General features: G+C 36.8%; 1 protein-coding gene and 1 long non-coding RNA gene across 2 annotated transcripts in view; one reads left to right on the top strand and one right to left on the bottom strand.

The window, feature by feature from the left end:
* The window catches only part of LOC120335366 (uncharacterized), a 118,074-nt gene that overhangs the window by 46,563 nt on the left and 57,053 nt on the right, over positions 1-14,458 (top strand). The gene's annotated exons all lie outside the window — the stretch shown is intronic.
* LOC144419990 (uncharacterized) lies at positions 8,226-9,426 on the bottom strand. The gene is made up of 2 exons (XR_013474421.1): positions 9,174-9,426; positions 8,226-8,455 (listed from the first exon to the last, which is right to left on the bottom strand). It is a non-coding gene; the product is annotated as an uncharacterized LOC144419990 (long non-coding RNA).

Raw genomic sequence — 14,458 nt, 5'->3', positions numbered from 1 at the left:
AAGAATATTATTCTGAAATAACATAAAATATGTGATAAACTGCCAACTATCAATAAATTGGAGTCGTATATTTGCGATATTGGGATTTGTCAAACTTGATTTGTTCTTTCGCACTTGAGATTATTTTTAAGCAAGATATCGCCCTTTAAAAAAACACAATGTCTGGGCAAAATACGAACAATTGAAATTTATTTTATTGCATTCGGCTCCGTCGGTAGTTTCAGAATGAAAAAAGGTACATTGCGGATCGCGCGCACAATTGATTGCGTGCGGCTCCGTCGGTAGTTTCAAAATGGGAAAAAAAGGTAAGCCTACATCGCGCGCACAATTGACTTGTGTTTCGATTTCGCAGTTACTACAATGAAAACCTAACATAACACCAAATTCTGTGATTTGCAATGTCTATAAAAGCGTTTTCAATCCTAGGTAAGTCTGCTGAAACCAAACGTGTGATCTTCCATTTCAAGTTTTAGTTTTAATATTTCAGAATGCCGCTTTTTAATCAAAAAATTTGAGTTGCAGATTTATCTCTTTATTAATTATTATTTTTAGCATTTCGTCGCCGATGACTATAATATGGTAACATGTTTTTCACATTGAACTCATAATTCCCCACGAGAACACAAAAGCCATTAACGTCGTCATTGTGTAACAATACATGTATATGCAGAGGGAAATTTGAATCAGGGAGAATAAACACCGGCGTGAAGATGTTTAAAGGTTCAAAAACACGCCATGCTGAGGAAAAATCGGCGATTGTAACAAAATGCAATCGCGCACATTATTAGCGGCCTTTTAAGTCTTCCAAACATGTCAAAAGGGAAAAGATTCGACCATGTTTGTCAAGTGTCAAATTTACAGCTTTAGTATATATAATTTATGTTTGAAATTTAGATTTTTTTATGACTTGTATTAACCCTTTCAAAAAAGGTTCAGCATTTAAATTGAGTAAAGTACTTTTAACTTGCTCAGGAATATTAATCCGAAAGTAACAATTTTAACATTTATTTTGGGGCTCCGTGAATAATAGTTAACCTTTTCAAGGGCTCCGCAACACCAAAAGTTTGAGAACCCCTGGTATAGAGGACTTGCACGGGTCACGTGACATTGTTACTGGACGGCAATAAAACAAAAACGTCCATTTGGCTCCTGTCAGTTGCAAGTCGGATTATACGTTTGCGTTTTGTTTGGTTGTTGAAAATGGTTATTTCGTTGTTCTGTTGGCTGTACGTATAGTATAGACATGGACGAAATGGATCTTCAGTAATATTCCACTGATTTCAAAAGATCCTGAACGTCGCGCAATGTGGATATCATCTATTGCCTATTGGCAGAACTGCTTGGTGTCAAGTCCAGAAGCCATCTTACTTGTGTTTCACTGTTTGCGGACAGCACTTCGTTGATGGTGAGTGATAATGTGGTGATAGTGTGCCGTTATCAATTTCTTTAAATATTCACAAGTGTAGTGTATTCTGCCTTTAGATCTTTATAAACAAGCACCAAGTTTCCATTACAACACTACTTTATTATAAGAGTCAAGCACTTCAACATTAAGACATCATAGCAGTAACAGACTAACAGCAAGTCAGCACTTAACACGTGCACAGATAGAACAAGGTCAAATCAGTCTGGGTCAATAGCGTCACCTAGCGGTATCACATCATATAATATACAACACTTTTTCCCCCCTTCAAAAAAATGAGAATGTCATTACATTTCATTTACATTGTTTCAATCAACCGCTCAGGCTTAACCTTAAGACGTTTTGGATAACGTGAAATTTCAACAGATGTTTCATCAGGGCACTGGGTTTCACTTTCAGTACTAACATTAGGATTAACCGGTAAATTTTCATTAGTACTAGGGATATCAACATTAGGATCAATTACATCAGTATTTGGAAACACAGAAGGCAATGAAACGTCATCATCCAAACTACTATCATATGATTTCTCTAATTTCACTTTAGACATGTCCAATATTTGATCAATATGTCTTTTCCAGATCATTGAACCAACTTTTACACGATAGGTTACAGGACTCAACTTCTTTAAGATTATTCCATGAATCCATTTTCGGTTTGGATCTCTATAATCACGAACTTGAACACGATTTCCAACTTCCAGATTTCTAATAGGCTTTTGCGCTGGAGTTGTTCTTTTCTGCATCGAATTACTCAAATTAGGTTTCATTAAATCTAATCTTGTTCTCAGTCTTCTTTTCATGAATAATTCAGCTGGAGTACATTTCGTTGTAGAATGTGGCGTTGTTCGATAAGTTAACAAGAACGATGCCAACTTCTGATTCAGTGTTCCAGGTAATTTCCTTAAAGTTTTCAGTGCAGTTTTGAAGGTACGCACATTCTTTCAGCCTCACCATTAGAGGACGGATGATACGGACTTGAGAAGATTTGCTTAATTCCATTTCGTATCATAAAATCTCTGAACTCTTTCGATGACAGGTTAGGAGCATTATCACTTACCAATATTTCGGGTAGTCCATATTTCGAAAATAAATATCTCAATGCATCAACAGTCTTTTCAGAAGTAGTTGAAGGCATTCTCAACACTTCAGGCCATTTAGAATGAGCATCGACCACCACCAGAAAGTTTTCATTCATTATTGGACCAGCATAGTCAATATGAATTCTTTGCCATGGCTTCGTAGGCCATATCCATGGATTTCCAGGCGTTTTATTCGCAGGACTTCTTACTTCCTGACAATTTGAACAATCTCTGACTTTCTGTTCAATTCTTTCATCAATATTCGGAAACCAAACATGCAATCTGGCTAATGATTTCATCCGAACCATACCAGGATGATTTTCATGCAGTTCATCTAGTACTTCTGCAATATACTTTTCAGGAATAATAACTCTTATTCCCCACAGCAATATTCTTTCTTCCACAGTAATTTCATCTTTCCTCCTGTGGAATGGCAACAATTCATTTGTAATTTCCTCCTTTGCAGGCCAACCATTTATAGTATACAGCAACACTCGTGAGAGCTTTGGATCATTTTCAGTTGCATGGCGGAGCTTTGCAGGAGTTATGGGAAGCGTATGAACTTGGTTTATGTTCATAATCGTTGCCTCTTCTTCCCAACAATCACGTATTTCAGACTGATCTGTTTTCATGGGCAATCGGGATAATGCATCTGCATTCCCATTATTTTTCGTGTTTCGATAACATATTTCATATTTATATGCAGACAGTTTTATAGCCCACCTTTGCAATCTGGTTGCAGTTAAAACAGGTATACCACGTTTTGGACTCAATAGCATAGTTAAAGGTTGGTGATCAGTCAACAATTTAAAATTTCGACCATATAAATACACATGAAATTTTCTTACACCATATACAATTGCTAGTGCCTCCTTCTCGATTTGGGAATAATTTTTTTCAGCACTTGTTAAAGTACGAGAAGCATATGCAATAGGTTTTTCAGCACCATTTGGCAGTATATGAGAAATTACAGCACCAATACCTACAGATGAAGCATCAGTGGCAAGTACTAATGGTTTTTCAGGGTCATAGTGTACTAGCACTTCAGATGACACCAATATATCTTTCAGTTTCACAAAAGCTTTTTTACAGTCACTATTCCAATTCCATTTCATACCCTTTTTCAGTAACTTATTAAAAGGATCAACAAGGGTAGACATTGCAGGAATAAATTTACGATAATAATTTACAATACCAAGAAAAGATTGTAATTCTTTTACATTTTCAGGGCTAGGGATTTCCATTATTGCTTTAATCTTTTTCGGAGAAGGGTGAATACCTTCTGCATTAACAATAAAAGCAAAATACTCAACAGATGGTTGCACAAAACAACATTTAGAACGTTTCAATTTTACACCAAATGAATTCAATCTATATAGAAGTTTATCAAGAAATTGCAAATGACTATCATCATCTTTTTCAGTGACAATCAAATCATCCAAAATACAACCCACATTTGGCAATCCCTGGAGAATTTTCTCCATAGTTTCTTGGAAAATACTAGTACTAGAAGCTGCCCCATATGGTAACCTTAAATATCTAAATAACCCCATATGAGTATTAATAGTGACATATTTTTGAGATTCGTCATCAAGTAAGACTTGTTGATAAGCTTCTGATAAATCAAGCTTTGAAAATTTCTGCCCCCCATTCAATTTACTAAATAGGTCCTCAGGTCTAGGCAAGGGATATTCAGGGACATCTAATTCAGGGTTTATAGTTACTTTAAAATCCCCACAAATTCTTACTGAACCATCAGCTTTCAATACTGGAACAATGGTTGAAGCCCAATCAGAACTTTCAACTTTTTTCAGGACCCCCATATTTACTAGTCTTTTCAGCTCATCCGAAATTTTATCACGAAGAGCAAAAGGAACAGGACGTGGCTTGTAGAATTTCGGAATGGCACTCTCTTTCACCTTTAGTTTAGCAGTTATACCTTTTATAGTACCAAGGGAATTATCAAAAACAGAGTACTTTTTCAAAATATTCTCAAGCGTGAGCTTGGAACCAATATGACAAATACGATGCCAATTCAATTGCAATTGGGATAACCAATTTCTACCCAATAGTAATGGACCATTGCCACGAACAATTTGCAAAGGTAAATTTACACACTGTGACTCATATTCAACAGTAACATTCACTTTACCTAAGACAGTAATATTTTCACCAGTATAAGTTGTCAATACAACATTAGATTTCAGCAAAGGCAAATGTTTAAAATTCTTTTCATACATGCTTTCAGAAATGAGTGACACCCCACTACCAGTATCTAATTCAAATTTACAATCACAATTTTCGATTCTCAGTGGAACTACTATTGGACCATAAGAACTAGACTTAGTAGTAAATACAGGACACATTTCATTTTGAGAACAGTCCGAAGACAGGTTATCATCATTCGTAGGTTGCATGTAGTCACAATTCGAAGACTTTTTACTTTTCAGAGGATTGGAACCACGATAGAAGTTACGTTGCATTGAGCATTTTCGACTTATATGCCCAATTCGTTTACATTTATGGCACTTTGCATTTCTGTAGAAACAGCTTTCAGCAGGATGATTACTTTTCCCACATCGAAAACATTCTTTGAATTTTCGAATTTCAGAACGCGTTGCAAATCTTTGATTATTTTGAACTTTATGAACTTTTGGTTTATTTTCATCTACTGGCAATTTTTCAAATTTGCAACTTAATTCATTGGCTTGTTTTTCTGCCAATTCCATACCAGTAGCAATTTTCACAGCATTCTGCAGAGTTAGGTCAACTTCAGTTAATAATTTACGTTTCATTCGAGTTGATATTAGTCCACTCACAAATCTATCTCTTAGTGAATCATTTAAGAACTCACCGAATTGACAATGTTCAGATAGCTTCCTGAGCTGTGCCAGGAACTCATTCACATTTTCTCCATCATGTTGGATTCTTTCATGAAATTTGACTCTTTCTGCTATCACCAATGGTTTGGGGTTGAGATGCTTGTTCACAAGTTCTTTCAGCTGGACATAAGTTTTTTCACCAGGCTTTTCAGGAGCACATAAGTTTCTGATCAAACTGTATGTTTGAGCCCCGCAAACGCTTAATAATATGGCTTTCTTTTTATCAGCACTTTCAATCTCGTTTGCTTCAAAATAATGTCCTAGGCGTTCAACATATTCAGACCAATCTTGGCCATTACTATACTCTTCTATTTTTCCAAAAGTAGTCATTTCAGGTATAGTAATTTTTCAGCTATGGAATTTCAGGCTCATAAATTTCAGTCTATAAGAACAATTTCAGCTGCTTATATTTCAGACTCTTCTTTTCAGGTACTTGTAATAACGTTGATTTGAAACACTTACTGTGACACCGGCATGCAGCAGACCGATCCCATTGACACAGCTAACGTTATATGGCAGCAGACTAATCCCATCCTCGTCGCCAATTTGTAGTGTATTCTGCCTTTAGATCTTTATAAACAAGCACCAAGTTTCCATTACAACACTACTTTATTATAAGAGTCAAGCACTTCAACATTAAGACACCATAGCAGTAACAGACTAACAGCAAGTCAGCACTTAACACGTGCACAGATAGAACAAGGTCAAATCAGTCTGGGTCAATAGCGTCACCTAGCGGTATCACATCATATAATATACAACAACAAGCTCCCTCATTTCAATGGAAAGCAGATGACAAACTACTGTTATCAGTAGGCCTAGGCGTGGGCCTACTTGCAGTTGCAGACTTGACTTGTGTAAGACAGTAAGGAATTAATAATCAATTGCTGTACTGCTGTAAGGTCTGACAGAAGGTATTGTTTCCTGATTAGCAGGTAATCTATTACTAGGTGTGAAAGGTTGAATAGATAACTAAAGTTTAACACCACTGGTCATGCAAAAAATAACCAGAATTCAATTTAATTCGCCATCTAGGAATACGCTCGCCACCGCATCTCTGATCACCCTGGTAGTTTCACAGGTTCCAATCCCATGCGGGGATAGTTATGTGCTAGAGGATTGCAGCTCCACTCCCACCGAGGGTGGTTCACATGGCCGCTGATCGGTTACGACCATTCCCCACCATCCAAGTCCATGCTTCTGAAAACAAATAACTGCCCCCCCCCCCCCCCCCCAGATAAATCCTATCCTAATGGTGCTTGTACAACTGATTCAAAATGTCTTTTTATTGTCATTGGTAAAAAAGATATGCTACCCGGAATCAAATTCATTTACGACTAGTGGCTGTGGTGGGATATGGACATAAATTTTACCCGGGCTGGGCATTTCCATTCGAATCGAATAGTAAATTATTCGAATCGGTTCAGACTGGAATTTCGAATCGCCGCCATCTTGTTGTTATCTTTCCGCTAATGGTCGAGGTGAATTCCCCAATTTTTTTTTCATTGAAGTCATATTTTTTCAACGAAATTCTAACATATGACTATTTTCTGTAGTGAGTTATTGATAAAACGTGTTTGTTATTCTGTGTGAACGCTCAGTAATCTATCTGAGTGATTTATTCTATGTCTTCAGTAATTCATTTTTTGAGAGGACCAATTACTATGATAAAGTCGCTTACAATTTTATATTTCCAAGTATTCGAGATTCGATTCGAAAAAATTATTCGATTCGATTCTGAAATCGAAATGCCCAGCCCTAAATTTCACACTCCTTGATCGTTAGATTTTATGAAAACTCTTATCTGTATCCATTATCTTACAGATATGGGTGCGACCATGGAATAGATGGATGGCAAAGTATAAGTTGCAACAAGACCACAGTGGCACAAGACCTCAGCTTGCGTGACTTGATAATACATCCTCAGTATCCATTTATTGATGCTTATCGTAATGACAAAGTAACTTGTCATTACTGTGGATTGGTGGAGATAAAGTGTCCATTGTGCTTTAACGAAATCAACTTCAAGACGACCCTATCAAGAAAAAAAAAATGTTTCGGTGGGTCTGGTCGTGAAGGTTTCAGTCTAACGATGGACACCGATACTACAACCAGATACAGTTGCCAATGAAACTTAAGCGAGGCGTAATATTGCGACTTTGTGATCTGAAAAGAAATTCTGATGGGTAGCCAGCTAGCCGCAACCTTTTGTTTAAAGAATATTATGAGATACGACTTAAGAGTCTAAACTTTTATTTGAGAGGGGTGTAACCCAAGCTAATTTGCAAATAGTATTCATGGTACCAAATGTATCACACACTTTACAGTAATTATAAATTATATTTGAAAAATAAAGCACATCAAAAATGTATTTTCAAAAAACAATTTCTTTAGTCAAAAGGCACACTTGATTCGCAAAAATTTGTGAATGCGCACAGTACACCAATTTGTCTAATGTTTTGATTCCATAGGCAGGATGTTGTGGATCGGTGCTGCTCAGGATGGAATATTTTTGCCTCTAAATGCATATTATGTGTTTCACATGAATCCATCGTGCTCAGATTCGACTGTTTTCAAGGTCTGAAGGCTCCAACAGCCTTATTTTATGGGTACACAAGAGAATTTTCAGCGTGGCATGCATGGGTCAGTTGGAGTCACTAACCTCAAGATATCTATAAGCAAGGATAAGATAACCTGGAAGTAACATTCCATAATTTAGAGTAAAAAATGTATCTGCCTCCACAGCCCTTTCAAATGAAAGATATGATGCCTCGGGGGTAATTTCTATCAAATATTTTACAGTATTATGGTTCTAGTGAAAAGAGGTGTGGGCGTTTTTTTTTAAGTGAGGTAGGTCTAGTCGAAAGACACATTAAATGTTTATGCTAACAACTGCGAATTAATATTGCAACGCATACAAGTTAACAGAATTTGTTGAAATGGTCCTGCCTTTTTCCTTTCTTCAAAATCCTCCTTTTTCGAACTATTCTCTTCTTCTCTGGGGATGGCGAAAATTCAAATATCGATGGGACATGTAAGCAGCTGATAATGGGTTATCTTTCCTTTTTCCTGAAAATAAATTAAACACTAATCATCATTTGACAGTGCCAAGTTTGTGTATCAGATCAGTAATAAATTACCTGCTAACTACCAAAATAATCAGACAACACCTTCTGACCATTAATGAAGATTTCTTTCAATTTAAAACGCAACTATGCCTACCAATGTGGGTAGTTTTTAGGATAGAATTTATCTGTGGTTGGGGACAGATTGCAAGGTGCAACATCGTACAATTACCATTCTATGTCGGGATTAGTTAGCCAGTTATTTGTTTTAGAAGCATGGACCTGATGGTGGGGTATGTCGTAATCGCCCAGCGGTCGTGTGAACCACCCTCAGTGGGAGGAGCTGCAATCTCCTCGTCCCCTCGCACATAACTATCCCCGCATGGGATTGGAACCTGTGAAACTCCCATCTGCCCATGGGGATCAGAGATGCGGTGGCGAGCGTATTCTCAGATAGAGAATTCAATTAAATTCTGGTTATTTTTTGCATTAGCACTGGCATTAAACTTTAGTTATCTATTCAAATTTTCACAATTACTAATAGATTACCTGCTAACTAGGGAAACAATACCTTATGGCAATTATTGATTAATACCTTACACGAGTCAAGTCTGCAAGTAGGCCTAAGCCTACCAATAACAGTAGTTTGTCATCTGCTTTCCATTGAAATGAGGGAGCTTATGAATATTTAAAAAAATTGATAACGGCACATCATGACTCACCATCAACGAAGTGCTGTCCGCAAACAGTGAAACACGAGTAAGATGGCTTCTGGACTTGACACCAAGCAGTCCTGCCAATAGATGATATCCACATTGCGCGACGTTCCGGATCTTTTGAAAACAGTGGAATATAGCTGAAGTTCCATTTCGTTGTCTATACTATACGTACAGCCAGCGGAACAATACGAAATAACCATTTTCAACAGCCAAACAAAACGGAAACGTATAATCCGACTTGCAACTGACTGGAGCCAAATGGACGTTTTTGTTTTATTGCCGTCCAGTAACAAGGTCACGTGACCCGTGCAAGTCCTCTATACTGACTTGTTGTTCACAGCGTCATCTAGTGTTGGCGTGGGTAATTCATAACCACGGCGTCGTCTGCTGTATATTTTAGGCTGCTCGCTGTTAAACGTATTCAAAGTTCGAATGAAAATGGATTTATCTGAGGAAGAAATGCTTGAATTTTTTGATGACATGAGTTATATAGTACTGATTGCTTATTAAAATAGGTTTTGATCCTGAAAGAATGAATAGTAAGAGTTTATAGTAGACTACCATAGTTTAATATGTGAAAGTAGAGACCGTTTTTGGTTTGCTAAAAATTTGGTCAGTATTTTTACATCACATTTGTTTTGCTATATTCAGGCACTTAGGCACTGTTTTAGACCCGATTTTATATATTTCACAGCTTGATGACGAGATAGAAGGAAAATGGGGCATAGGCTATCTGTAGTAGAAATCGACTACGGAAGTGTTAATTGCAAGAAGACACTGCAGACTGCATTGAATGATTTGAACATCACATTAAATCAGGAATCATCACTATGGGCAGTTGTTAGAGCGGATATGATGGAAATTTCTAGAGAAGAATCCAGAAGTAAAATGACAGCTAAATACATTGAAAAATTGCAAAAGCCATAGCCCATATTCAAACAATTCTGAAATCTCTCATTTGGACCTAAAACGCATAATCAAAACTGCAGCACCGAAAATTATAAAAAAAGCGTTTCAAGTAACTGAGCCATTCATGCAAACGTCAATAACCAAAGGCGACAAAAAGGTGATTGAGTACCTAGCTGGGGGATTGCTAAAATGGGGAATGAAGCGTCTAGGTGGAGAAGGTGCTTTCTGGTGCCAAAACCAAGCTTCGAGACTCGATCTTCCCAATTGCTCTGAAGAGCGCAATAGAGGCGGTATCATATCAGCATCCGAAACATTTGTTCTCTTCCTAATCTCTGTGGAAAGCAAATTCCTGTCTCAAGTAGGCCTATGCAAAAGGGTAATAGATAAACGGCGTATTATCGGAAATATTGACATGGACCCTTTCAGCCCCAGTGAATCCAGTATTCTGACCATTCTTGTGAGAAGATTTATTCAAACAAGGACCCATATCCATTGCAAGACTGAACTGTAGAACAAAGTTTCGAAAAGAAAATATGGACCCAAATCATATGGACTTCGCGATGGTTTGAAAAATTGTTTTTCCAAATAATCTCATTATTACACTATAATAAAAATTAGCCAACAAAACAATTTCTACTTTGTATTTTTAGCATAAGAAATACAACAACAAAAAAACTGAACAGGAATTTTGACTTAGATATGAAGAATCACACAGACTTGGTAGAGGAAAAATGACAAATGCAAAGACCAATAATTGATAGCTAATTTTAAAACATAGATGTGGTTCCACAAATTTGAATAAAATTATACGAGAGATAGGGGAAACTTTTCAATTTGATAGGAGGCATTTTGACAAATAAACCATCGATTAATATTCATATGAAATTTAATTTTGGATACATTATGGTAACTATTATTTAAAGCAGAGACTAGCCAGCCACTAAAATTAGAAACAAATTTGAGAAAATTGACTAGTACTTGTATATAAATCCGTATGCATGTATTTAAGCAGAAAGAAGTCAGCTTCTAGAAATTTATCAATCATTTTCAATCGCAACATTAGAACGAAAAACAATACTACTCGATTTTACAACATCTATTCATCTGGAGTTTGATGTGAATAAACCAAAGGTGGGGTTTCCAGTACGGAAACCTCGCTCGCGTTGGTGACCAGAATATGCCTCTAGAGCAGGGGTCTCGAACTCAAAACATGTCGTGCGACACTTTTTGAAATTTATTGGCCACGTGGGCCGTAAACCAAGAAATTAGGTACAAAAATGAGTATCTGAATGTATTGTGTTGAAATTACACTTGAATCTTACAGCAAACGAGACAGGGGTCTGCAACTACGGGGTCGCGACCCAAATTTGGGTTGCGAAGCACTCCGCTCTGAGTCGCAAAACAATTTCAATTATGCCATAATTATGAGCATCGCGTCTGTGTAGCGTATTTAGGTATAACAACTATATAAATCTCCGATTATAATTATGGATGTTTCCCCAAGTATACACTTCCTTATTTACTGCGGTGACATTGGCCAATCAGTATAAGTGCAAATTTTGACGTAATAATAAACATTTTAGAAGCGCTCCGATACTTTTGCCAATCAGACAGTCTGTCGTGGTTGAATTTTGGATTTCAGTTGCAAAGGAATATCCGGAGTTATTAACTGATGCAATGAATGTTCTGTTGCCATTCGGAACTACCTTTTTATGTGAAAGGACGTTTTCATACATAGAGAACAAATACAGAACAAGGCTAGAAGATCTTCGAGTTACCTTCTCCCAAATTAAATTGACATGTTGTGCTCGAAGCACAAAGCTTATAATTCGCATTAGTCATAATAAACGCTATTATTCATTTTAATGGCTAAGTTCCATTTATTTTATGCAAGAAAATTGATAGGGTCAATAATAGTCTTAAAATTGATAACTAATTTTATGCTTTCCAAATGCTTGGGTTGCAAAAAATTAGAAGAATTTTTGGATCGCGCAGAAAAGTAGTTGCGGACCCCTGCTCTAAAGGGTCTTGGTTTATTCACCATGGTAAAACATAGCTCGCACCACTGTCCAAAACAATACAAATAATCGCAGCCATAGAAATAGATGCCATTCTCAAGCCATTTTTTGTGGCATCACTGAGCAGCATTTTCTGGCGATTAACTTCTCCCACTAATGGCCGACTGTATGCCTTTTCTTCCCAATATCCAGGTATTTTAGAAAACCTTTCTCAAGCCATTCTCATCTTTTATCATAGATGTTGTAAAAAGGCTGAATTTTCTCTTGTCACTGTCTTGATCATGCAAGACGCATACAAGTGTAGCAGATGTTGGGTCCTGTACCAGCATAAGAATATGCTATTTCACATTGAAAGTTGAGATATCTGTATTGATACAATACCAAAATTAAATTCAACAAAAATACAACTAAATAGAAGTATATCTGACTAAATGCAAATATATCTTACCTTAATTTCAAGAAAATTCTGCCATCATCTTCTATTTCTTGAACACTTCTGGGAATCCATGAACTATTCGTGGAAACAATATCATATCCCAAACACAGGGTGAGATCAACCAAGTTTTTGAGTAGGATTGAAAAAAAAATAATGTGAAAGAATAAACTCCAGCGAAAGCGCAAGAAAAGGAAAATTGTTTTTGGTCAAATTGGCAAATTAGAAGGCTTATTTCCGGTATCGCATGTAAACTGTGATAAGAATAGTATGTTGTGGGTGATGCCACAAACTTAATCCAACTTTTTTTATTGGCCCTTTGAATATCTTCATCCTTGAGATTATCAGCACAAATTCTAGCTTTTCCATCCTCAACTTTGCTTTTAAAGTTAGGAGAGTAGCGATATTTAAACACAATCTGGATGCAATAGAAAATTACTTAGCAATTAATATGTCAAAGTCATGAGTGAGTTAATAAATGGCTAACACTAGAATACAATAAGGCACAAAATAAACAGTGAAAACTCATGACATCACATACAGCAGTAGCCTAGCCTACACCATATTTCTGAAATGGAAGAATAAACTTTGCCCTTGCTTTGGATAGCCAAAATAAAATACGGTAAAATTGCGGATACCAAAAAAACGTGATGAAACTTTTGTGTCCATTCTTTTGAAGGCATTCCAAATTTGCTTTTCATACCATCCGGGACACGATGCTTGCTTGGAACCATTATTAACTCTGTACCGGTAACTAAAAAACAAATGTTACGGTACCAGCACCGGAGTTACTAGTAGCTTAGGATAGGATTCTAAACTACCTTTTCTGCATATACAGTCTATATTTAAGTTTAATAATAATAGTTTGCCTTTTTATTTCAGTTTTCTATATCTTGCCAACTTCGGCATCTTGAAATGTGTAGACATGGCCTGAAAACAATCACACATTACAGCATCAAACTGCCTGATTCGGCTGTCCAGCAGACGACAGGGGTGTAAAACCCACGCCAACACCAGATGTCGCTGTCAACAACTGGGTGTCCTGCAAAAAAGCGAGAGCTTCCAGACTAGTTATATAATGGCTCTGCCCAAACTATGCCCAAACTATATCTCTGTGGTCGCGACCCACTGGTGGGTCGCAAAAGGAATCTTAGTGGGTCGTGAAAAGATTTAAGAAGCTTTGATTAATTATACTGATCGGTGGCGACTCGAATACGTGAACCTTAAAAAAAAATTGAATTTAAATTGTAATCTGTGAAAGTTTCTATTTTAGGATCTTTTTTTCTTGTGGCTTTTTTACGCATGGCAGTTTTGTGTACACTGTACAGCACTTGTTACCGTGTTTCCCCGAAATTTAGACATATTTAGATTTGTTTTCTTTTGAAGAATACCGTAACACTATGTTTATTCGAATTTTATTGTTTATTTGAAGAAAACTTTTTAGGAAGAGGGTTCATTCTAGTTAACTAGAAAATGGCGAAATAATATAAGAAAACTGGTAAAATGTTACGGATCGCCGCGTTTTTTCGTTGCTTTCGTTGGTTATTTTTTAGGAGTTTCCGACCCCACAACCCGACGCAACAGTACATCTGATAATTGTATACCAATAGCTTTTTAATATGCATGTACATAGAATTATTAAATCTGTAAGATGCAAATAAAAGCAATAATTAGAGCAAAAAGAGATGTCCCATGGTATGATGGATGTCACGGGGTGTGGATTTTTTACAAATGACTAGAAATCGGTCGTGCATTTGATCACACGGTGTCACTAAAGAACGGACTAATATCACCATGGTTACCCCGTGGCAGTAACAGGTCCGTCCAGTTGAGAGTCTGTTAGCTTAATGTTATAGCAAAGCTCACTGATTCCAGCGATTCTTTGTGGAATGTATTATTTATATTCAAGTGAACTTGTTGAGGTTATC

The sequence above is a fragment of the Styela clava genome, chromosome 2, assembly GCF_964204865.1.
Source record: "Styela clava chromosome 2, kaStyClav1.hap1.2, whole genome shotgun sequence".
In the NCBI taxonomy this organism is placed as follows: Eukaryota; Metazoa; Chordata; class Ascidiacea; order Stolidobranchia; family Styelidae; genus Styela; species Styela clava.
The sequence above is the reverse complement of the archived record's forward strand: the minus strand, read 5'-3'. Positions and strand labels throughout refer to the sequence as shown.